The following is a 24,832-nucleotide window of genomic DNA, read 5'->3' as shown; positions in this document are numbered from 1 at the left end:
CACAGATGTAGAAAGGACCGTTTAACTGTTTGTTTGGCCTTTTTTTTTAATTGAACATTTAGGTGCTTTTTTTTTCTGTTTTGACCTTCCCTTTCTCTTTCTGTCTGTATTTGAGTTTTCATTGCTGACTGTCTTGCTAATGTAGCAGTTATGCTGGGCAAATGACAGAGGTAAAGAATTAACAGATGAAAGCCAACTGGTGTTATCCACATGATTTAAAATTGCTTTTTCTTTATATAAGCAACATGACTGAGGTTGCTGTTTCAGCTTGCTTTATCCCACCCATGAATCTCTGGATTTAGGATTTACATGTCAGTCTGTGTTCTGCATTATATCTTTATTCTTTTTGCCTGTGTGTGTGATTCATTATCGTTTAGCATCATAAAGAGAATCTCTAGTGTGCAACACATACAAGTCAGAGACACCATTATAAAACTGCTGTCCTGTGGTGCATGTAATCAGGAATATGCCCTGAGAGGAAGCTTTGGCTTCCCTAAGATGTTTTTAGAATTCCTGTGTGGCAAAATATCTCCAGTATGCCCATGAGTGAGCAGTATCAAATGATTTTCAAAGCCTGGGCTGCTGCTTTGTGCAGTTTTATTTTAGGAATAAACACTGCAAAATCCAACTCAGGGCTATGAAAATGGGAAGGTCTTGGCCTTATTGGTCCCTTTGGAATATGTATTTAAAATGTCACATCAGGATAATGGTGGTGAGATTCATGACCTTGTTTGCAAGGGTGTCCTAAGCTAACAGTCAACAGTGCCTCACACACGGTTGCAAATTTTGACTGTAAAGCATTATCGAAGTGGTATAAAATCTTCCATGACAGCAACAAACATCACCTGACTCACTGAAGAGTCACATTTGAATTCAGATTATTTCTGAAGTAGAATAGTCTGTTATTTTGTTCAAAATTACAGTGTGGCCACGGCAGGAACTTGAATGAAGCTGGGAACAGTGGTATTTGGGAAAACCAGAATATCACTGTATTTATGTTCATGCTTTTTGCAGGCCTCCACACTGCTTAAGGGGGAATCTTTTAAGAGCTAGATCTTCAGATGAAGATCTGGTTTCATTTTTTTTTTTTCACCATCTGGGAATTGATGTATTCTTAGAGAACTGCAGCTTGTTTATCATGTTCTGAAGCTGGATACTCTTGCATGAAAACAGAAGCGCAAATATAAATGAAAGTGAATGGAGTTCAGAAGTGCTGGAGATGAATACAAAATTGAACAGCAGCACTTTGTCATAGGACATTTTAAAATCAGGTCTTGCTGGGTAAAAACAAAACTACATCTTGGTACTTTAACCATATTAAGCTTAAAATTCAGGAGAGAAGGCGGCAAAGAAGGAGCAAGAGTAAGATGCTTTTAAAAAATAAATCATTATAATACAAGGCATAGCATTTAGAATTAGAAGAAATACATTTATTTCATGTATATCTCAAGGTAGTTAAAGTGAATCAATGTTTGATCCACTGAATTTTATCCCAGGAGTTTCTGTTCATTTTCATGAATAAACCAATGAATGTAATTAAAAACCGGAAGTAGTCCCATGGAGGACAGAAGTATAAATAGATTGGAGAAGGGATTCTACATATGAATAGAGGATAGGTCCATCAGTTACTGTAGAATAATACTGTGCTCTTAATGTAACACGCAGCTCAGGAAACCTGTTAACTGGTTGCTGCTGGAAGCAAGAATGGCAGGGTGAGATAGGCTTTTTGTGCACTGTAGCATCTCTGCTTTCTGTAACTGTCAGATTTTGCTACTGGATGTAAGCAGGATGGTGGCTAGGTGTATGGGTAGAAGCACACCACAAAAACTGAAGTTGTCATAAGGAGCCTTTATTTGTCAGTTCTGTGTCCCTTAATGTGATAAAGGTCATTTGACTTTGTTTGATAGTAACTGTAGTATTGCAGGATTGAAGGAATGAAGGCTTTTGGGTTTTGCTAATTAAAGCCAAAAAACTTATAGGCTTCAATTTAAATGAGTGACACTTGGCAAGTCTGAATTATGCAGCTGGAGGAGCTCCAACACTGTCTGACTCCTAGATATGGGTGAGTAATTGCCTCTGGTCTGAAAAATTGCCTCTGGTCTGAAACTATTCTTTACGAGGCAAAACACATAATTTGGTGATGTTTGTTATAAGCTATATTTTACTTTGAAAACCACAACAATCCTTTGTCCTCTGAGGAATGTGGAGTTGTATTTGTGCTCTTTTGATGGGGTTTTCTCTTTTAGCCTTTGTTCTTGGATTTGCTGTGCAGGTTAATGTCTACTTTGTAAGGCTGGGTGCATCGTGGGTTGGCCCCAAGCACCAAAGAGCCCATGTCTGTGTAGGGCTCACAGCAGATGAGGAATCCAGTTCAGACCTTCAGTCTGTCCTCTGGTTAAAGAGAAAATAGCCATGGTCAGTCCTCTGTAAGTAGCTATTATGGTTCTGCATTTCAGTTTCCCAGTCATGTCTACTTCTTGCACCCTCGGTTGCCCTCGTAGGGGTCAGATGTGAAGCAGAACTTCTTCAAAGGCTCTTTTCATCTCTGCACTATGTCCTGTGATGAGAATCACCAATGCAAAGAATTGCTGCTGCCTAAATCAGGATTTTATTGCCTGGTGGGTACAGCAAGACCACACGATAAATGTCGATGGTGCAAGCTCAACGTGAACTATCCCCCGCCCAAGTCCTCATGTTAAAAATTACATATTCACAATGTATATTTGAATGGCCTTGTTACCCTGTTCTGATTGCTGGCAGATGCTGTACAGCTAATGGTGTCATTTCTGTTACTACATCAGTTGTTAAGTGGGCCAGAAAACAGCCTTTAAGATTAAAGTTTAATCAATCCAAGTATTTTGAGAGCGAGCAAGTATAGACTTTATTCTTCTTAAGAATTACAGTCTACTTTTTGAAATCCCTGGCACAGATAGAATGTTCTGTCAGAAAATGTCTCCAGTGAGAAATTGCAGGCAAAGAATATTTTCTGTGGGATGGCATGAGCAACCTTCTACTTTAAAGCCTGTATATTAATTGCTTGTTAATGGGCAGCTTTTGGCAGAATTTCTTCTTGGTATGGCCTCAAGAATTTTAATGGAGCATCAGTCAGTGAGTGGAGAAAATATACTTTAAAAACAATAAACAGGATATTCAGTGGTTGTGTCAGTGTGTGACATTGACTGAATCAGTCATGTTCTAGTTTCGGTCAGTTATATACTCTGCATTAACTTCATTAAGAGCAGAAAGATGTATTTCATTCTTCCAACTGCAATGCAATATATTTTTCTGGTTTACACTCCCCACCGCCCCCACCCCCCCACCCCCTGTTTTCAGAAGGTTATAAGGAGAGGCAAACATAAATGTTAAAAGCCCTGTGGATATTAAGGAGTTCATTTTCTGTGTCTTGTTGTCATTTTCAGAGGCTTACAGGCCTCTGAAAGTGATTGCCAAAATGTTTTCAAGCTCACCGAACATTTTGTATGCAATGTTTTCACAAGCAGAGAGGCTATTACAAGCTTGAGTCTTACAGGTACACTAGTGCATATATGTAAATATGCACAAAATGTTCTTTTCATTAGAAAAAAACAATCAGTCTATTTATCCTTCTCATGAAAAAAACAGTGCTGCTGAACTGTTTGAGCCCCTTGGTTTTGATTCCTATGCTTTCCCTTCTGTTAGTGGTCATTGGTTTGGTATTCTACCCAGAAAAAAAGGGAAAGTTAGCTTTGTTTAACAACATGCCTTAAACCAACCAAAGGTAATGTGAAAAAAAAAATCTCACAAAACGGTTGAAAATCAAAAAACGGAGTCCTCAGCACTGAAGGGCTTTTCTGTACCCAGCTGTTCTTTGCTGTGTCACCTCCTCTCTTGTGTTCTGGCCAGCTCGTTTGAGAGGAGGAAGGGGAATTCTGAATTGCTTGAATGAGCTTTAAATTTTGTCTGACAAATTGATGCATGTTTTGGCAATCTGAGAACTCAAAAGGTGAAAGCATAGAGCAAGTTCTCTCTTCTCCTGGTCTGGCATGGTCCTGTGCCAGCTTGCTGAGCATCGTTCCCACGAAAACATCAAGAGTAGCTAGCTCCCTGTAGAACAAAGGAGGACCGGTTCTTCAGTTTCCTCACCTTTTCTAGCTTTGTAGCTCACTACTTCTATTTCCAAGAAGCAGATGCAGTAAGTGTAATTCTGTGGTATGTGTGTTGTAACACAGGGATTGGCAGACTTTCCTGGGGGAAAGAAAGGGCTCTAGCCTGTCTCTATTTTTCCTGTCCCAAATTAGATGTTAAATGTGTTGGGAGAAACTTAACAGGAACTTGGAGACATTGTCTTTTGAAGAGGAAAGATCGCTTTACTGGTGGCATCTCGCTTTTTGTGGAAAGCGGAGTGTCCCTGTTGCTGTTAGACTTACAATTCGATGGCAGCCAGAAGACAAGAGCTATTGCCTCTCACCAGGGCTTCTCTTGGGATGTTGCAGGTCTCTGGTCCTGGTCCTGTGTTGGATTTACTGTCTGCCATTCAGGGTCTATTTTGCATCAATGCCGACAACTACCAATCTGCTCCCCCTCCCCCTGCCCTTAGAGCATGTAGTTTCATGGTATCTAATCAGTAGGAAAATACTGTGGAGCCTTTAGCATTGCTGTATACCTAACAAAGCGATACTAGCAAGAAACTGGAGAGTTAAATTTTTTAACAGATCCTGCTGTTCACCTTTAAATACGCACCTTATTTTATAAACATAAGTACTGTACACACAAGTGCTCTGCAACCTTAGTTCTGCTGTGTCTTTGTCCTTCTGCACGCACTGTTACTGCTAGATTGTATTTTCCTTAACGCCAGGAGCTCTGCATGCTTAGGGCAGAGACTAGCTCGTGGAAGATCACAATTTAATAAAGGTTTTTAGGCAGAGTAGAGATAAGAGAAGGTTAACATCTTCAGGCAGCAAAGATAATGCTGTAGTCAAGGTCTTAATCTACTGTAGGGATATCGCTCCCCATGAAGAGGATTTTAGGTGCGGTCATTAATTGTGCATGTATCCCACTCGGGCGGAGGGGCACCACCAGGTTAGTGAAGTACCACATTAATCATGCTTTTGCATGGAATGCCTCCGTTAATCAGGTCTGCCTGTGTGGCACACCAGGTTTTATCCAGAATGTGAAAAAATACTTGAAAAAACACCCCAGCCCTTAGCATCTAGCTTTGCAGAGTAAATCTACTTGTTGCATTGTACCTGTTGAGGATCTTTCTCTCCAGCTAGTTCTAATGCTTGGGGAGATATTTTTAAGTAGTGAAGATTATGACAGCTGAGGCTAAATTTTAGCTTGAACCTAACAGTTCATTCGAAGGCTATAGAGAAACGAGACAAAACCACATGGAAAACACAGAAGTTTGAAACTAATCCTGTATGGCTAGATGCATATATTAAAATGTCTGTGATACTGTTTTTATTTTAAAATTCATTTTATAGCACAGCTTTAAACTCCAGATTCACTATTGGGTATCTAATTCAAAACTAAAAGCAAAACATTTACCAGCCATCCCAGGGTTCACTTCACTTGGGCATGTCCTTTGTTTAAGATACCTTGCATTGCCTTGTTCATCAGGTTCAGATCCTTGAGCCATTCATTGAGCTCTTTCCCCCTATGTATCTTCGTAGCTCCTTCAGCTTCCTAAGTCCTTTAAGTCCTGTATGGTTCATGATCCTTCTCTCCCTCTCCCTCCCTTCTCACTGTTGCTGGCTTTGTGCTTTTTCCTTTGTTCTAAGCCTTTCCATGTGCTTGGAATAGCTGTGCAAGCAGAGTTCACAAAGACACATTTTTTTTCTAAAAATGATTCGTAAGACTGAACCTATTTCTAGCTGCTTTCCAACTCAAAATGCCATACATCATCCTGTGTATGTTTTGTATTGATTTCTGTGCTCCTTTGGTGCCATTAGACTGTAAATTTTTGAAGCTGACTCTTATTTGTACAGTACGTTTTACCTAGTGCACATTGCTCTGCTCATCTAAAGCTCTATATAAATAATGAAAATGTACAGGGCTTGCTGGCACAAGTCAGTGGAGAGCTGCATTTCCTGAGGCTCTGCTTCAGAGCCCTGCTTTGTTTCCGGGAGCTCAGCTTTGGTTTTGAGTCTGCTGTGCAAGTATTTTACATAAAGCTTCATGTGAGCTTCAGTTCTGAGGCTCGTCGGTCTTGTATGTTACGTTAAGTACACACAGACCTGTGTTGCACCAGAACATGCAGAATGCAAGAAAGGCTTAGACAGCTTCCTTTCCACACCCATCTCTTCCTCAAATGCAGAAACAAAATGACTGAGAACCCTGCCTAGAGCATGGGAGTGAATATTATTGTCCTGGAAGCATGAGGCGCGGAGTGAGGAAGGTGTGTCACCAGCCCACAGAACAGCTGGTTTTGGCCAACATGCAAGCTGTGTGAATGAACTCTCAGCAAATACCTGCTTAGAGTGACTGTAGTTGTAACTTTAGGATATAAAGCAAATTTGGGTAAAAAAAGCATGCATTGATTAAGGAACCCGTTTGCCATACAAGTGGTGTCTTAAGGCACGATCAACAGCAGCAATCCTCCTGGAAGTTTGCCAGGTTGAGTTATTTTTGCATTGTAAAGTGCCTTTGGATAATTTTTCTGAAGGGTGCTATATAAATAAAACAACTGCCTGATTGATTTAAAGTGAATCTCTTGAATTTTGGCTCCCCCTTCTACAAATTGCATGTGTCTAAATTTCCCTGCTTCAGAAATTAAACCAGATATATCATGGGTGGAATGAGATTAATTTTATTACACACAATAGTTCATTAGTGAAGTAGGAGCAATTTCATGTATTTATGCATAGCCTGCCCAGAATTTTTTTACTGCAGCTCTTTCAGATGTAAATAAAAATATAATGCTCATTGAATTGCTTATTAGACAGTATACAGTACTAGCAAGTGTTTATGGTATTGTGCTGTAGGTTACATTTCAAAATTCCTAGGGAGTATCAAGCTGGAATTGGCACTGGGGACCAAACCCGCGGTGGAGGGCTGACGTTCTGGCCAGCAGCGTGGGCGGCCCAGAGGAACAGCAGAGGCAGAAGGTTGAGGCGTTGCACCCCGGGTCTGGGCTCTGCAGTGCACTGGCGAATGGCTTGCACGTGCCCTGTGGAAAACAGGAGCTTCAGCTCAGTTCTGGAAGCTCCAGGAATTCAAATAGGGGCTGAGCCTCTGCAGGCACCACCCCGGCCGAGGCCTGTCAGGACTTCCCAGGCTAAACCCAGAAGTCTCTCTCGCTCTTTGCCTTGTTCCGAGAAGGCAGCGTCTGTAACTGGGACTGCAGCGGACCGTGGGGGGGATGCGGGGGGTAACGGCAGTAGCCATTCATTGGTAGCTGCTCACCAGAGAGTCTCCCTGTTTAAACTGCGTGTTATTTATGTGCCTGCATCTGTTTTTGTCGAGTAGGTACCATATGTGAATGTGATTTTTTTTTTTTTGATGCCACAAGTATCTTTGTAGCCCAGTTTATTCCTACATACATAAAGGCAGCTGGCAGCTGGATGAGACTAGCAGGCCTGTTAATGTCAATCCTGAGTCAGTCAGCAGGATCAATGTTTTGAGGCAGTTCTTTCTCCCAAGTGGCTGATCACAGGAGCTGCACAGAGATTTCTGCTTCTGGAACTGAATTCTTTTTGATTATGCAGTAACATCATGTTGCAACACAATTAGAAGAGCTATTCGTAATCCTGCCTGCCTTTGCTGTTTGCTATTATTTCCGGATCTCTATCTACTTGGTAATAAATACGTGTCTTCTTGAAAGACACGCAAATGGTGACGACAAAATTGTATATTTTCAGCTTGTTCCAGCATAAACCTGTGCAGCTTTGTCTGGTGTAGTGCAGTTCTTTTCTGCTCAGGGTTGGTAAGACTATGCAAGGTGACCTTCTGATACAAAGCACTGTGCTGAGGCCATCAAACTCACTTCTCGTTGGACCACAGAAGAAATTAATCTCTGTTCAGATGTCATTATGGGTCCTGCGAAGCCCTTTGGACTCACTTGAGCATTTTTATAGAGCCTTCATAAATTTGATTATTTCCCTTAAAAAAGGATTTGTGTATTTTTCCTTAAGGAATAAAGTGGACATTATCTTTCTGAAAGATACAGCTAGGGAATGGTTAAGTCTTTTAATATCCTTAGGTGGGAATTAGGGAGCAAGAATGGATGCTTTGTAAGGAATTACTAGTTATTATTACAGACTTCTGAAAAACAAACGTGAAATTAACAGTTGTGTGTCATTTCATTACTGCTTTGGCAGTCTGCTTTCTTTTTCTTTAACGGTAAGATGGTTGCTAGGGCTTTGTAGTGAATAACCTTTTTGTGTTCAGCTCAAGGCAGAGTATAATTATTTTATAATTTTGGTTTGCGGGGCTGTTTTAGACATTTTCAGGAAAGAAAGAACTCGGCTTCTATTACCCACCTTGTACTCAGTTGCCAGTCATTGGCATGTCACAGTAACAGAAAGAGAAGCTCTGTGTCTGTCCTAATCATTCGCACATGGTATTTGCCTGAGGATCTGGCTACCACCAGCGAGATGAATGTGGACTTGACATTGTTACAAGCTGGCACTGATTGACTTTGAAAAGTGAAGCTCCCTGTCAAGGTGCATGTGGGATAATCACTGTGCGGGGATGAGGTGGAGGACAGCAGCTGCTAGAAGTGAAGGAATTGCACGCTGGGTTAAAGCTGATGTCCTGCAAACCCACGTCACACTTCGGCTTTAAGGGGAGAACTTACTTCTAGGAGCCAACAAACTTACGCTTCCACGTGGTGTTACTAACCTTCCCCCCATCAAACTGTTTTTTTAGGACATGACAGGTTTTCAGTCAGATGCTCTGATACATCTGTGTTACAGCTGTGTGCAGCGGGCTGGCGTCCGGGTAGGATCTATCAGATCAAAAGCGGGTGTCTCAAACACGAGTATCCATGTCTGAGCTGCTTACCTTGGGTCGCTCAGTAGTCCTGGAGGGCAAGTTCGTGGTCAGGCACCCAAAGGTGTGATTTGCCCCACCTGACTGCACGTCGTCCCTGCTTGGTCAGTTAAATTGTGCTTTAAACTCCCAGCTATGTGGGCTGTCTGGCTGTGGGCTGACATGGCAGCAGATGCCTCGCTCCGATAGCAGACAAGTTGCGCGGCCGACACCTGCAGTCAGACAGATCCCACGCTCCGGCAGTGCTGCGGGGGAGCCTGCAGCACCGCAGCCCAAACCCGCCTCTGCTAAATGCACAGCCCCACACCTTACGCCCTGCGGCTCCACTGCAGCTCGCGCCTGCCAGATGCAGCACCCTTCTCCTCCTGTGCTTTAATGCACCGCAAGAATGCAGCTACACCTCTGCTGTGTGCTGTACCTTGCTGATGAAGTGCTTGCAATCCAGTGCTGCAGACATTACGTCGGGTTTTGTCCTTGCTAATTGCTTTACTACATGTGCAAAGTCTCAAATGATGTGAACGCTAACAACAAACCCCCTAAGTTCGCCTTGCTGGGAGCTATTTAGAATGGCAGACTCCATGTATTTAAGGATTGGAAAGTGTTTCAAATGAGAGGAAACATATTCTTGCTTAAGGTGTGTCTCTAACTTGGGATCCATCACTTCTGCGCGTTGCCGTGGCAACGCTGCAATGGCATGGGAGTTCCTTTTATGGCTGATTTCCGAGCGGAGCGTGGCTGGAGCTGGCAGGCTGTTACCAAGCAACCCCATCCTATGCTCCTGTAACTAGGAAATGCAGCTGGTGATTTTTAATATTGCCCATGATTTGGATCATATGTTCATTCTGTCAACTTCTCTCTTTTTGGTGTGAAGTAATTACTGTGGAGGGCTACAGAAAGATCCCTGTTTCATGGGGATTTTTTCCCCCTCCTTCTTTCCTGTAGCTGAATGTTCAATGTGGGAACGTTCATAGGAAGGCGAAGACAACAGTCCATTTATTAAAAATAAATAAATAAATAAAATGTTCTATTCAACACGTGATGCTGAAGAGTAATTAAAGTGTTGCCATCTGCACCGTGTGAAAAGAGATGCATCCATAGCTTCCCAGGTTTGCAGCTGATCAGATGTCATGTTTCAGGACAAGCCTCCTGAACCACAGGTGTTGAAATGCTTTGTGAAAGTTTCTTCTAGTTCCTGCTCTGATACTGGTTCCTTTTGTGGTTTTATCATCCCTGCACTTCAGAGGGCTTTTGATAATATCCTGCCTTGTGGAGGAGGATGTGTATTAGTAAAGCTTAAGAAATCATTACGAAGATGGATGATGAAATTAAAATGTAAAGTTGTGTTAAATATTTACATTGTAGTCTTATCCTACCTGAGGTTGCCTGTCAGGTCCCCCTGGGAGACAAACAGATAACAACGGCATAGTCCATATTGCCAAGAACAGTCACCTTGATTTGAACAAGAGGAAATAGTTTATGCAAAGATTAACTTCAAGCTCACAACCCCTCCTATTCAAGCTGCTAAAACTATGTGCATGTTTAAAGTTAACTTGGACGTTGTTGTATCAGAGACCTGCCAAGGGTAGGTATGACAGGCTGTAAATGGGGGGTGTCAAAGTAGGAGTCTCTTACGAGACCACTGAAGTGTGTGTTGCAGAGGTGGGGTCCTGGTGAGATGTTGCACACCCACGGATCGAGGCGTGCAACATAGCACCCACGTTCAAAGCAGCAGAATAAAGCTGAGATGAAATCGCAGGGAAAAACATTGATTTGCTGGCTTTGAACTGTATTGTAGATTTCCTTGTATTTTACAGATCTCCTGAACAGCGGCAGCTGGAGGAAAGAACGTAACACGTTATTCCCAGTGGTTGCAACTTGCAACCTGCCAGCGTCTTGTTTTGAGCCAGCTCCTAAACATCCACAGCAAGTCGACTGCGTGCTTTTTATGACCTTTCATATGGAGTAACCCATTCCTTCTCATTTCATGTGTGAGCCATGAGTGCATAGGAGCTCGAAAACCATGTCAGCCTATGGGTTAGGTTATTAAGCATTGATGTTCCAAGAAGGCAGTTAACGACCTGTTGTGGTGGCAACTCTTTCTGTCCTCTGAAGAAGGAAAATGAGCAGTGAGGACTTGATACATTTGGTGCTGCAGAGAAATTGTGACTTCTTGTCTCTAGTAATCTTCCTGTAGTATATTCCAGAAGACAGGATAGGCAAGCATGCAGAGGATATCCTGCAGTTTGGATTGCAGAGTGTTATTTGTCAAAGAAGTCAAAGGTAGTCTGCGAAGTACCAGATTTGATGTTGTGCCTGTCTTTTCTGGTTTGCTGACTCTGGTTCTGGTCAGTGCTTTTAACCAGAGTAAAAAAAAAAAAAAAAGGGAACAGCAAACCAAACTTAAGGCATCTGTTTAATTTTTCAAGGGCAAGCCCCTAACCTTGGCTGTGGAATTTGTATATCCCAAAGCCTGATGTTAATTTGTGCACATACTTCTTGAATCAGATGCAAATATTATTTTTGATTGCACAGTTTTTATTGGGTTTGGGGTTTTTTAACAGCATGTAAGAATTAATTTGGATACAGCAAGACAGGTTACTAGATGATTTAGTTTGGCGTCACTCCACTGTCCTGAAATGGGCAGTGCTGACTTGTTACACCAACTGTAGATGTGGCCCTTCATATCTTGTATCAATTTTCCCTTAAATAACAATCACACCTGCCCACAGTGATATTTAACATTACTCAATCCTTGTAAAAATGACAAACTTAACATCAACCCTAAATTGACTGTGATTAGTCACATGTCAACATTAACAAATGATGACACTTAAAAATGCCCTCTGTGCTTTTATTTCAAGTTTTCTGTTGTGTTGTGCTGTGCATTTACTATTCCCCCAGGAATGCTCATTGTCAGGGGAAGTAATTTCACATCCCACCTATTTAGCAAAAAGATTGTGAAAGCTGATCTTTGTTGTTTTGAGAGCATAGGTTTTTATTACCTTCAAAATAACAGACCATCCTTATTGTAATCAGGTGCGTGTGTCCCAGGCTTCGCTGAAGCAGCCCAGGTTCTGAATCTTCATACTTTGTACAATTTCAATCCAGTCTGTTGTCAGCTGTAACTGGTGCTTTTAATCTTTTGTAGTAAATGTCAGGTGAGGAACTGACAGCTCTGAAGGTAACAATTTCCCATTTATCCGCAGTCTGTGTAATACGTGAGTGGATACTTACTGCCTGTGAATGACCACTGCTGTCAATCCAGTTTAAAGTCTGTTCTTTTCTATACTTCTGGAGGGATTCTGCCTGTATAATTTATCTGTAGATTGTAAAGGAGTGGCAGTGAATTAAAGTCTACATTCAATTTATTAGTTCTGTTTTAAGTATTTGATCACAGTGAGGCTAAGGACTCAATACCAACATGATAAGGTATCAATACGCATTACAAATGACTGTAGTATTTGAAATGGATCAGATGAAAAAAAAATCCTTATATTTGTCAGAAAATTCTAGCTACATATATGCTGCATTTCAAGCTAAATATCATGCATTGTTTACAATCTAGGAAAGGAATATAAGCCCCAAGACAGGAAAGAGAAGAGGAAGATTAAGATCATCTCCTAGGTAATCATTGGCACCAGGCGGGGTGAGGCATGGGCAGAAGGTGTGGAGCAGAGCTGAGGCGCGGAGAGGCCCCGCGCGTGCACATCTGCCTGCTGGGCTCTCTCCCTCCCCGCCTGGTGTGGCGTGGCAGGTGCTATAGGGTGAGGTGCAACGTAACTAAGCTGTTGTAGCACTGAAGATAGAACTTTGGGTTGCTTTTGTCATGTTTTCAATTCTTGAGCTGCCTTTCGCTCTCGTTCGCAGAATGAAGCTTTTAATACTTGACCCCTTTGTTGCACTCCTTCCCGCACATGCATGGAGAAACAAAGCTGGAATAAGGGCATGAAAAGGTGTCCTGCATAAGGCAGGTCTATCCTTTATTTACTGCAGCGCTTTCACTCTGTTTATACCATGAGCTTAATGCTGCTTCAGGTGGAATAAGGCCTTATATTTGTACGTACACATCCGCAACGCTGCACTCGTTGTCATTCCTCTGCCTGTATTCCCATTAAATAGTAAGAACCAGATTAGGAAGAATATGCCAAATACCAGGTAAAATCAGGACTCTGTATGAGTTTATTTTGAAATATTTGTTCACGAGTGTCATGGACAGATTTGCCAGGTGGCTATCACTGTTGGAAACCTTTCCCTAATTTATTACGTAAATGATGCCATTAGGTTAAATGGAGCCACTTGTAAGTTAGCATGCTACCCGATCTGAGTTACGCTGGAAGTATCCATCCTGGTAAGACATATACATTTGACTAAATTATGTTTACATTAACGGCTCTTTATGTGATGGTCATCCCCCAGAGTGTTGTTTGAATGTATTCCAGGTATGTGGGAATCTCTTCATGGCAAAATGTTGCTTTAATGGATTTTGAGAAACACAACATCAAAAGCCAAAACACAGAGGGAGTAAGTGACTGGAAATGAGAATGCTTCATCTCAGGAGGGGAGGGGAAAAAAAGCAAAGGTACCAGGACAAATATTTCTCTATTGTTTTGTTAAAGGATTCCTTTTCTTCCTAGACATGAAGAAATCGGTGTAAGGCAAACATGCTAGCAGCTACTATCTGTGTTAGCTCCTTTTTGTGCTCAGTATGTCAAGGGAAGGAAAAAAAGATTGATGACTCATTGTTTTCCAGGATGCTGCTTCCTCTGCAGATATTTACAGGTGTTTTTTTAGGAAAACTTACAGTTTACATACTGCCCACTGAATTTCCATTTTTACTGCAGGGTCATAATATTACCGCATAATTCATCATGTAATCACATAGCTTCTGCATTTAATGCTTGATTAAAGAAAAAAAAAATGCATTATCTACTCATATATTATGTCTTTTACCACAGATCTTTAAGATAATGTAGTGATACAGTCTGTCTCTCTGTATGTTGGTAAGGCTGGGGTTCTTCAGCCCCACTGCTCAGTTGAGACTGGAAGGTGTCGACGTCCCCTCGTGTAAGCAGCCTTCTCTTTTCCATCCTAAAAACAAGGCTGTTGGTCTTGAAGAGCTCTAGAGTCTTCTTTGGAGCAGGAACCTGACATTTTGTACCGAAATAGCCTAAAACCAGCCTCAGGGTCATACCGTCACTTTAAAAATCAACACATCAAACATTTAACACCTGGTAAGTACTGCAAGTGTTACTTCAAAAACTGAAAGATATTTTCATTTGGAAAATGTTCCAGAGCTTGACAGTGTTTCCCACATATTTGTACTGTCTTCCAGTTGGAAAGGTTTGGAGAATAGTAGTGAAGTGTGTGAGTATGTCAGGAGGGAAAGTTCACTCTACAAAAGCCTGAAAACATGTTTGGAAGCAATCTTTTTCCAAGTACAGTTGAAATTAAATGAAATTTTCTTATAAAAATATTTTGATCAAAATTTTCTGACCTCTTCCCCCTACTGATGATGAAGAATGAAGGAGAGAAAGAGAATTTGCCTTTCCTATTGCCTCTAAGCAACAAACCAAAGGCTATAGAAAATGACATTAAAACAATGAAAATGCTGTTAGAATTGCAAAGCCAAGGATTTAAGCAACAGGGGATGAGGGAACTGAGGCTCCCGTTTGATTTGATTTATCGCTTGTGCCTGAGCTGTCTTTGCCCTAGGCCTCGTTTTCTTTTGCATCACCTGTTGGGTTGTTATAGGCAAAGTGTGCATAAAACACATAAACACTGTTTCTTTAGAAATACGGCAAGTTGACTGCACAAGAATAAGTAACTGCGTAAAGCAGAGGGAACAATGCACTGGCCTCGTGTCTTCCAGCTGTTATCCTTTCATTATACTTTCAACTTGTTTGCCTGCAGTTGCGTGTTTACACTGTGCTGTCAAAAGCCCCAGCAGTGGAGCTGCGATATTTTCAACGGAGCTGTTGCAGACATAGCTAAATTACCGGTGTAAAGAACCTTTGGCTTTTTTACAGTACTGAATACACTTAGCAAAAATAGCATCTGGAAGGCCAGATGGAAGCAAGGAAAAAGGGGAGGACCTTTACTGCATATGGATAAAATTGTTAGCTGGAAAGCAAAAATCTCTTTAGCTTGGCAGCTCCTACCCTCAACGACTGTCCCGACAGCTGAGCAACACTCATCTGCTTAGCTCTCTGTTCCAGAAACCGTGATTTTTCAGTCCTGTTGTTGTTGCTGATGAGGTTAATGCAGGGCTCGTGGTAATGGCAAGTGAGGTCTTGAAGATTTGGTGGAGTTGGCAGTGTTGGTTAATGCTTGGACTTGATGATCTTAAAGCTCTTTTCCAGCCTAAATGATTCTGTGATTCCCCAGAAGGTTTAGCATTTGTTTTCTATGTAGAGAGGAAAAACAAAAGGGAATGCTGCTAAAATTCTCCTCTGTATTATAAACAAATGCAGAGAGCTGTGGGAGCTCTGGCTGGCTTTGGTGGCCGGTTGTAGCGTCAGAAACGTGTTCATTTGTCCCGCTCTCACCTATCGGTGTCACTTCAGCGAATGAAACAAACTGTAGGAAATGTCAACGGCATCTGAATAAATAAGCTGTGTTGAAATAGTGTTGGCTGAATAAAAGACTAGCTTAATGGGACCCACTGGAGAACAGTTTGTCAATACCAGTAATACTCCAGTGAGTAAATAAGGAGAGTTTGGAACTACAGTATCAGCACTTGTCAGATTATGGTTTTTTCCTGTATTGAAAGGAAGTATAAAGGAGGCAGTGTCGATGCAGGACGATCCCAGCACGGCTCGCGTGGCAGGGAGGCACGTGCTGAGGAGCGGGTTGCATGGGGGTGCCTTTATCGCGTGGCGAAGGTGGAGCCTGCGTTGGGAAGACCTGGTGCCTCGCCTTAGCCTATGGAATCTGTCCCTCCTCCAGAAAAATAATTACCACTGGCTATTTAGGGCCAGTTGCAAACGTGTGTTTGAGAACTTACTTTGGAGAAATGTCCCTAATTTTTGAAGTTTGCCTGTAGGGAAAGAAATTAGCATTTATTTTATTTAGCCATTATTAAGCCTATTTATAGGCTGGCCATTCAAATACCCCTACCTGGTATACAGTAGATGCTCTGAAAGCTAATTAACTAAGTAACTAGAGCAAATCCACTATTAGGTGTGCAGAGAAGGTAATGCTGTCAGAAACCAGCAACAGGGGCAAACAATTAAGCAGATGGACAGTTCTGCAAATGACTCTGGAATTTACAGTGGGAAATGTCTTTTGAAGGCAAGGGAGTTTTGCTGTTTATTTGAATGGAGCCAGAATTGCACCTTGAGCTTTTAAGGCCAAGAGGGGACTGTGGACGTGTCTAGTGTGACCTCTTGAAAAACCTGTGTACTACAGGGTAGAATGGCTTCCCTGGGATGAAAAACCCCTGGAGAAAAGAGTTCATAGGATGGAAAAGCAGGAGGACTGGGATAAGGAGGTCTCTGATTAGGGCCGTCCAACCCTTTTTCTTGTGTGTTTTTTCTTGTTCCTGTATGAAAGTGAGGAAAAGGTTATGCTGTGCCCTCAGTCTAATACAGCTGAAGCTACAAAAGATCTGAGAAAGGTTAATTTGAACATAATAATTCTTTTCTGTACTGTGACACAAATAGTTTTTAAAGCTTAAGCACTTATTTTTAGGATTGACAATACACAGTGCTCTTTATTGGCCCACAAAAAAGGTAAAAATAGATGGATGGGGATTGTGCAGCTGTATGTGACTAATTCCTGGCAAAACCTGTTACATATTCCTCAAATGCTAAATCTTAAAGACATTTCACTCTCTCTATCATTTCCAGTTACATGTTTTGCTGTTCTTAATCTTTTTTTTTTTAATATGACATCATTCTCAAATATTTCAGTTTGTAAATGGTTTTCCTGCTGCTGGGATTTTCTTTTTTTTCTTCTTCTTTCTCTTAAAGCTTCTTGAGTGTCATAAATATTATTTCCATAGTTGAGCATCAAATGGATTACTAGGAAAAAAAAAAATATAACTCCGCCATTTGCTGCTGTTGTGTTATGTCCTTACTGGAGGACTGCGCAAAACATGTTTGAAGAATATTTTCCTCTCTAGCTTGCTCAGATGTTTTTCTGTTCACACACACAGGTTTCATAGCTGAAACTTGCAGCATGTTTTGAAGGCAGCCAAGAAGGACCTTTAACGGCTCTCCTGGAAGTCGTTCAAAAACCACTCCCATTGACTGCATCTGACATTGTACAAGGCCCCAAAAGCAATTTCCAGGGAGGTATAAGGTAAGGGATGATAATTTCAATGCCGAAGGCCTCTATTAAGAATGCTTTTGAAAGGTGACATCAAAACTTCTAAGTGTGTCTTTTTGCCATACAAAAAAACGTGTCTAAATTTTAAACTATCTGGGTGCGTTGTTTTCTGTGTTAGTCTGGGTCCAGCACGTATTGTACCCTGCTCTGTGGCTTTCCAGAAATTCTGGTACCCAGCCATTCATTTAGCTAGTCCCTTTTCCAAGGTGTAAGAATTATCTGCCTTATGCTCAAAAGAGTAATAATTGAAAAAATATTTCAAACTCCAGCTGAAACTGGCCCCATGTGCCTCTCAGTGAGCGTCCTCTCTCCCATAAATCCAGCCTGGGTTCCTTGTGCCTCCTGCCAGGGCCCCGCTGTCCTCCAACAAAGAAACATCGTCCGGCTGCCTCAACAAATGACTCTGTCCCATCAGAGTTACTCAGGCTCTGAGGTGGTTTTTTGCGTTTGCTTACTTTTCCTATTCTAATAAATCCAGCCTTGAGCAAATCATCTTGCCAAGCTACAAGAAGTCTCTATTTATTACCTGTATGTAAGGAACAAAGCACAAAGCGGAGATAATGCTCCACCAGGACACACTGAAATCCCAGCTTATTCTCTATAAGAATATTCTAGTTCCTGCTCAAATCTGAATTCTTAAGCACTATTTCAGGCTTCTTCCTTTCAGGACTGCCTTAGCTTCAAGCTCTTGAATGCTTTGATTTGGGCAATTGTTTGGGGTTTTTTTTGTTGTTGTTGTTTTGGTGGGTTTTTTTCTTCTCAAGTTAGTTGTTCTTACCCTTATTTTAATCTTCTGCACCCACACTTTTTCAGGACATAACGCCTGAAGCTATTGTTCCAAAAGCTGGACTCTACAAGGTTACTTTTGCCTCCCAGGTCACACTCTTTTGCAGGTTTATTAACAACACAATCTCAGGAGCACTTAAAGAGTCAATCATTAACTCAATATTAGCATGTAAGCCACCTCTGCTAGAAATTACTGTCTAAGGGTAGATAGCCTAAGATAGGTGGTAGACACACTTCAAGCACTGTCCGTAGAAGAGCACTAGTGTTACTGGGGGTTATACTCTCAGATCTCTAGCTGTAAGGACTCATCATGACCAATTTGGGGTGACCTTTGTCAGCCACCAGTCCAGCACACCTGCTGCTCCAGAGTAACAGGAGCCCTCAGCAGTCCCCTGACATGGGTAGTTTATAGATGTCCTGGTTGACTTTGCCTTGGTCTTGCCTTTTCCCTTCTTCCAGACTCCACCTTTGAGATGACCACATTATCATAGTGTTCTCTGAGGGCCATCGACGTTCCCTGTGCATCCTAATCACGGGATTGTAGTGATTGTAGTAACAAATGGGGCGGATCACCTCTCCTTCATATCAGTGGCCTGGCTGCTGTTCTTCATTCAGCAATAGTGTGTGAATGATCTCCCTCTCTTATAAAAGTGAACATATTTGGGGTGTGGGGAAAGTGAATCCACAGGAATAACAGACTGGGTTTTTTTTTTTTTACTGTCTTTCTCCTGATCCTGACTGGAACAAACTAGTCAGGGGTGTTTCTTGTCTGTTTGAGCTCTATATGAAGAAATGACATTTAGTCTCTCTTTGCACATTGCCTAGTCAAGCCAAGTGTCTTTATTCTGGCAAAGAAAAGGTACTGTCTTTGCATTTTGCATACAAGGAGGTTTCTCGGTGGAAGAGGAATTGTTCCCTTGGATTATTTTCATCTCTATGTGCTTAAAACTTGCTTTCATCCTGTCTCATGGCCTGCCCAACTTTGTTGCCTCAAGTCCTATTTGAAAGCTACCTCCTAAATTTGAGAGACCGGAATGCTGTTGGACAAGCATTTTGGCACTTCTGGGAGAAGTGTCCTATGTTGCACGGGCTTTAAAATCAAAGCAAACTCTTGATAATACTTTGTGCCTGCAGTCTGTCTCTATAAACCTGTAGAGTGTGTGTGTGCTAGCTCTACCTTATAGATCTCTGTATCCTCCTAGTCTTTTGCCTACGTTCTTGGTGCTTGTTCTTATCCCTGGGGGAAAAAAAAAATCTACCTACTGTGTTGACATTAGCTGAAAAGTTAAATACTGAGCCCTTATGAAAACGTTGGCTTCTCCTCTGCATCCACTGTGTTGCTGCCAGTTGGGCTGTACTGCCTCTTGTAGCTAATTCTTTCTTTGTTGAAAGTCTGTCTTAAAAGATTTAAGTGTGTCTCCTCAAATTTGCTCCAAAAATCTTTCTTTAATAGGAAGAATTATTCAACAGTACAAATTTCTAGGAGAAAGAAATGAATTCAAGCAAGAAGTTGACTGATGCTTCCTGTGAGGGGCTGTTGTTGTTGAGTGTGATATTTGCATCAGAAGAACTAGAAAAAATATTTTGACCTTTCTACTGTGGTGACCGATTACAGAAACATTCTTAATTCCAAATTGCAGTGGATACAAACAGCAACTCTGCTCACAGAGCCTCCTTGAGGGAAGCAGTTTGCAGTATGCCCTTTCATGGGAGAGGAGAAAACCTGGCTGGCATGAATTCACACCTTCTAGACATAGCACCAGTCTCTTCCCTTTAGCTTATGATGGTATCTTTAGGCAAAGCCACTTATGCCACAGTGCATTAAAGGCATTGTATAAGGATATTGCATTACCATGTTGTCATGAGTTTAGAGTGTTTATTGCAGCGGAGAGATTTATTAGGAAGATCCTAAGGAAAAACCCAGCTTCAGCTGCATCGGGTCCAGCTGATATGATAGCAGGTGTCCCCACAGCTATGGCTGCGGTGAGAGCTGTTGAATGGTGGTGTCATTGTTTATGGTGTTTTAGGGGCTTTTTTTGCCACCTTTTTTTTTTTTTTACCATCTTTTTTTTCTTCCCCCCTTTCTGTTTTCCCTTCCTACTACCAGCCTGGCGCTGCCAGAGTGCTTACTTTCAAATGCCTTCAGAACATCCAGTGTAGCAACACTTGTCGTATATGGTTTTTGGGTTTTGTTTTTTACATGCTTGAAAATGGCACGCAGATTACTGGTGAATCACTAATTTATAATATGAATAAAGTAGTAACTTCAGTTCCTCACAACACACAAGCATTTGTTAATGCTTAAGATTCCTGGAGACGTAATTTCATTAGACGGAGTCTCCTCATGCTCTATACCCATTCTGATTAGAACAGCAACTTTTTAACTCTTTATAAAGGCTTCAGAAATGTTCCAGGGGTGATGCTGGTCCCCTGAGAAATGCCATGTACGCAGACTGCTGCGCGGACTCGTCTGTAGGGGCTGGTGCCTGTCACAGCGTTGCCAATAGTCAGGGCCGCCGCCGCTCCCTTTTCCCAGGTGCTGCCGGTAGCACTGGGGGAGCAGGTCAGGGTGCCCTGGCTCCCCGACTGGGTCACTGCGTGTTCTCTGCCGGTCACTTTTCCACTGGCTTCTTTCTGTGCGTGGAGGTGGATGTTTTATCACATAACACTGTCTATGCAGATACGCAGAGCTTGTCTGTGTAAAAGAAAAGCACTTGCTTAGTTTATCTTGTGCCGTGCCTGGGCGACCGTGGCCACGTGGCCAACTGTAAATGGGCGCAGGTTGAAAACCCTGGACTGAGTCGCGTTGCCAGAGTTACTGACCACTGGCCCTTCGCCGCTGTGCGAGTCAGGCTGTAACCTCCGACAGTTCCCGCTGCCTCACTGCTTAGAGTTACCTGATTACTTGTTTAAAAGACTTTGTGGAAGAAGAGTCGGGAGCGCCATGTATCATTGCACATATGCCTACATTTTTCCATGTAAGGCTGCTGTGGAGGTTAGAGTTCTGGTAGCAGCACCAAGTGCCCAAAGCTGACCAAATGTTTTCTGTATTTTTCTTGCTGTGCTTTGCTTGAGTAATCAGGACAATTCTCTGTTAGGCATAAAATGAAAGTAAATGATTAGAATAAAGATGTGCTGAGCTACTTGACAAGGCTTGAGTACAGGGTACAGAATCTGTGGGTGTTTGGCACAGCCCCAGCACTGCAGATATTTTAGCTCTTGCTTATTTTTGATTCTGTTCAAATATGACTTACCTTAAAAAAATTAACTGTAAAGTATCTGGTGTTACACAACAGATACTCATAACGAAAACAATGGCAGGACAAAGCCATAGGCATGAGTTGTAGGGCTCAAGTGGTGTCCTGAATTATCTGGCCTTCAGCTCATTCAGGAGCACTCGGGCAATAACTGGCTGCATACGGAGCAGTTTGTTCTATCAAATCGCCCTTTTCCAGAGCACAAACCCCCAGAGAGGCCGGAGGCACACAGCCGCGCTGTCATTGGTTCTGTCCGCTTACAATCCCATGTGGATTTCAAAAGCAACTAGGATGGGATGCTGAGGAAAGCAATAGTATTCCCGGAGGGATTTACACATGGAAAGCCTTCCTAGGGACAAAGCAGTAGAGCACCTCTAGTGCATCTCTTCCAGTTCAGCACCCAGCCCCCAAATTCCCTTTTCTCAGGATCCATGTAAGGTGACACGGTCATTTAGAAACTGCATTCCATATTTTTTTTTTTGCACTCTAAGGGATACATTTGCTTAGGTGAAGGTTTCACTCACTCTACTTCTGGCTAAAATGGTAGCAAAAGGAACTGGAAGCTGTGGCAGGGAGCCCTTCCCATCCTGCCCATCCCAGGATGCATTTTAATGCAGATAATTTGGAGATATTCCTGGGATCCTCTGCCGGGAGCATGCACACAGCAGGTCCGGTGGTAGCGGAGGCAGTCTGTAGCTCTCCAGGGTTGCCTAGTTAAGTTGTAAGTGAAACTTTATTTCTCAGTTGCAGGTCTAGGCTGCAGGCATCACATCTGGACCAAGAGGAAGGAATGACTCTCTCATGTGTGGGCTGCTGTTAAGTATCAGTGCGAAAAAAGAAGAGAAAGAGGCAAGGGTTGGGATAATAACTGCTGGCAGACAGCTGGGATCAGCTGAAGTAAGGAGACCGTTACAAAGGAATTGCAGCATCAAAGCATCATTTTTCACTTTGTAAATTCAGCTCAAGTATGTCTATAGTGTCATTTGTCCTGAAGATTTGGATTCCTGTGCCGCATCACAGAGCGCTAACGTCTCTAGCAGAGGGATCTATCACTGAGCGGCAGGCATCTCAAGGGTGTAAAACAACAACAGCTTGATGGCACACAACAGCAGCTCACGAAAGCGTAAGAAAGAAGTTTCAGTAAAATAACAGAGCAGTTGGGAAGGACTGTGGGAAGGGTGTACAAACAGAACACGGCATAACAGGCCAAGCGAGCTGCATCTTGGTCACGTTCTTGCTTTTAAGATACACGATTCTGAAAAAAATGCCGTTAAGCTTTGTCAGTACTGCGCTGGGGTGAGCACACAAGCTTCGCAGATCTCTCTAGCTATCACCTGGTGACAGGAAGCTGTCAGATGAGAAATGCAGTAATGGTTACAGTAGACACTGAAGAGGAACAGTGAAAATGATGAGCATTTTCATAAAAGGAAAGACCCACGCCCCCTTTCATAATAAGAAAATCTTTTGAGTGTAGCCCACACATGTTTTGGAGGCAGCTGCTTTGCTGATTATTGCAAGCCAAAATGTTATATCAGTACACACCTACTTAACAATACCGGTGGTGTTAATTAAGAGAAGGTTACATTTTGGTTCATATGCCTTTTGAAAAGTGGAATAAACAACAATCTTTATTCCCTTGGGAGAAAAAAAAAAAGTGCAGCTTCTGCCAGTGGGTTTGTAATGTGAGAGTGCTTTACATGGTGTATTTTCACAGCTGTCTTATCAGCTTCCTAAAATGAATCAGGGTGGAGCAAACCGTTCAGGAATGTTATGAAAAAAGGATTTGGAGCTTTGCTGTGGTTCATGATAATGATGCCCTCTTGGGATAGTGTACTGGAGTTGGAAGATCCTACTGGAGATAGGAATAATGCTTTTAAAATATTCTCACACAAAATTCGGCAGCTATTGTGTCTGAACTCTGGATGGAGACATCCTCTTCACTCTTGTTGGGTTTTTTTTTGTTTGTTTTTGGGTTTTTTTTAATGGTGGTTTGACTTGGAGCGATTTTCAGAGGCGAGGGGCATTTCCATATCTCCTGCTGTGAGATTTGCTGTGGCAAAATGTGGCAGGTTCAGTGTACCTTGTTTCAGTGGGAGCTGAGGATCTCCAGGCTTTGTGGACCTGAGCGCTTGCTAGATCTTAGTTGAGATCATCAGCTCCATCTAAACCAGCTGCTAAAGGTTGGCTCTTTCCCCCACGGAAGGCTGTGGGAGAACCCTGACTGATTTCAGTGGGCTCAGTATCGTAAACCAAAATACAGAGAAGGAAGCATTTCAGTGCTGTTATGTCTGAGAAAAAGTTACGGTGCTGTTTCCCCTTCACCGGTGTTACTGTTCAGTTAACAAAATAACTGCTCAGACCAGTGCTCTCATACAGCTCTTTGGATTTTGGTGTAGGCAAGCAATAAAAAAAATCTATACTGATTTATTGTACAAGTTGCACAGGAGACATGCTCTGCTGGAAAAGAATCTGATGCTCTTTTAGCCCTGCTAGGGGTTAATGCAATACATGGGACTATTTTAGCAGTTTCACTAAGTATCATTTATTCTATCACCGCTAAGAGTTACAGTGTATTTGACAGAAAGAAATTGAGTGAACCAAAGCTTTTTCCTTTCATAAAAATGACTATGACTAAAACGGTGCTCTTTAAAATACAGCATATTAAATCAACTTATCAAACTTCTGACAGTTTTAGTTTAACTAGCCTTACTTTTTTTGTTGGCTTGTAAAATGCTTATCACTGCTTTAGAACCGGTAATTTTTTAAGACTTCCCAAGGCTGATTGTGAAGGCGACCAACGTTATCTTCCTTACAGACACCTCAGGTGTCTGCTGCGCGTTGTTTCAGTGGCCTACCAGCGTGTGCACAAAAGAATGTGTCATTTACATCAACTTTATAGTGTCCCGAGTTAAATGTTTTAATGATAAGGTTCAGGATCATTTGGGATAAATTTTTAGAGTTGTTAATTTTCCATGTACCTGAAAAGCTGAAGACATGTTGATCTAGAAAACAGTAATTTGCGGCAGGCCTTGTGTCTTACTTCATCCTGCGTGCAAAATCCAACTGCTCCGATTCCCGAGTTGCACCTCATTTTCATAGGGCTGCTGTGAATTTCACAAGGAATCCTTTAAGTCATTACCCCAGTGCCCCAAACCAGGCCCAACTGTATGTTATTTATGACAGATGCTTACTGTTCCTAAGATGTCCATGGACGGTGGCCTCACAGTCTTTACATTTACTCACAGTCTATTTCAATGCTTAACCAATATTTACAATTAGAAAATTAGTCTTTGTTTCCAGTCAGAATCATCCTTTGCTGTATTTTAAGCCCTTGTCCACTGCAGTCATGGAGAACAAACGGTTCCTTGCATCTCCTTTTGACCTTGTACATACATGAAGGTTGTTGTCTTGTCTTCAGGCTAAAAATGCTATTTTGGTCATTCTCTCAAGGGATAGAAGATGGGCATGAGAGGCAGAAAATAACACAGATA

The 24,832-nt window shown here is 42.1% G+C and overlaps 1 long non-coding RNA gene across 1 annotated transcript in view; it reads left to right on the top strand.

Annotated features, from left to right (window-relative positions):
* The window catches only part of LOC130160077 (uncharacterized), a 40,073-nt gene that overhangs the window by 10,771 nt on the left and 4,470 nt on the right, over window positions 1-24,832 (top strand). Inside the window, exons 3-4 of the long non-coding RNA XR_008825928.1 lie at window positions 13,976-14,201; window positions 17,126-17,271. This is a non-coding gene — a long non-coding RNA (uncharacterized LOC130160077). The remainder of the gene's footprint in view (window positions 1-13,975; window positions 14,202-17,125; window positions 17,272-24,832) is intronic.

This window comes from Falco biarmicus, chromosome 17, assembly GCF_023638135.1.
Source record: "Falco biarmicus isolate bFalBia1 chromosome 17, bFalBia1.pri, whole genome shotgun sequence".
In the NCBI taxonomy this organism is placed as follows: domain Eukaryota; kingdom Metazoa; phylum Chordata; class Aves; order Falconiformes; family Falconidae; genus Falco; species Falco biarmicus.
The sequence above is the reverse complement of the archived record's forward strand: the minus strand, read 5'-3'. Positions and strand labels throughout refer to the sequence as shown.